Raw genomic sequence first — 1338 nt, 5'->3', positions numbered from 1 at the left:
GCCTCCTGCTGCTGGCTGCCAATGGGACTGGGGTCTATGGTGATGAGCAGAGTGAATTTGTGTGTAACACCCAGCAACCGGGTTGCAAGGCTGCCTGCTATAACGCCTTCCACTCCCTCTCCCCACTGCGCTTTTGGCCCTTCCTGGTTACTTTGGTGGCTGTGTCCAGCACTCTATGTATAGGTTTCACCCTGTATCATGTGATACGGCATTGGGAAGAATCAGGAAAGGTGAAGGAGGAGGAGGAGGCCCTGATCCCAGGAGGAGAGAGCAGCAGAGATGCCTCAGGGGCTGGAAGCCCCAGGCTTCTCTGGGCCTATGTGGCACAGATGGGTGCTCGCCTTGTCCTTGAGGGGCTGGCCCTCAGTGGTCAGTACTATCTGTCTGGGTTCAAGATGCCCAGCTCCTTTGCGTATCATAGAGAGACTTGCCTTGGTAGTATAACCTGCAATCTGTCTCGCCCCTCTGAGAAGACCATCTTCTTAAAGACCAGGTTTGGGGTCAGTGGCCTCTGTCTCTCATTTACACTTTTAGAACTTGTATTTCTATATCTGGGGAGACAGTGGAGGACCCACAGCACAAATCTTCTTCTAACAACTTAACATCAGAATGTACCAGAAGACACAAGGAACCAACTGATCACTTCCCAGTAATGAAAACAAAAGAGCAGTTCCAAGAAGCAGGTAAAAAGGGTGCTAATGACCCGTCTTCTTCCTTCTCTGTTATGAAGATCTCCTTCTAGGGCAGATCAGCCTAGAACCTGTGTACAGGTTACACAGAGAAAGCTTGGTTCTAGACCGATGTGTTCCGACCCCTACTCCCAACACATCTTCTTACCCCATCCCCCATCAATTTAAAGACTGCTTTTCAATGAACCAAGACTGGAGGTCATTAACCATCCCACCCCAACTGCCAGTATCTCCTACCCTTCCATTTAGGTTTCTTTCCATTTAGGGCAAATCTAGATTATTATCAATTCTCTACTTTGCAGAGGTATGAAGTCACCTGGCTCACCTCCGAAAGGAGCCCTATGACTGGATCTTCTTCCTAACATTCCATAAGTGGGGCTTCACATTCAAGACAGGCTGTTGAAGGATCTTTAATGGCTAAGCTGGGACATGTTGTCTGAGATATTTCCTTGAAAAATCCCTGATGGTGCCCTCTCACCCAAACTCTCGGCTGTTGCAGTCCCAGAGAAGCTACAGGCCATTGTAATATATTTAAGGGCCATCGTGTTCCAGGTTGTCTGAGTTATTTCCTTGAAGGACCCCTGATGGTCCCTCCTGATAATATGCCAAAGTATGAGAGATGAAGTTTTGCCATCCTGGCTTCTGAGGA

At 48.5% G+C, this 1338-nt stretch overlaps 1 pseudogene; it reads left to right on the top strand.

Annotated features, from left to right (window-relative positions):
- The first annotated feature begins 2 nt into the window (after positions 1-2).
- Positions 3-742, top strand: LOC102841083 (annotated as a pseudogene).
- Positions 743-1338: the final 596 nt, after the last annotated feature.

This window comes from Chrysochloris asiatica, unplaced genomic scaffold (genome assembly GCF_000296735.1).
Source record: "Chrysochloris asiatica unplaced genomic scaffold, ChrAsi1.0 scaffold00806, whole genome shotgun sequence".
NCBI classification, from domain to species: domain Eukaryota; kingdom Metazoa; phylum Chordata; class Mammalia; order Afrosoricida; family Chrysochloridae; genus Chrysochloris; species Chrysochloris asiatica.
This window is presented reverse-complemented; position numbering and strand designations above follow the sequence as displayed.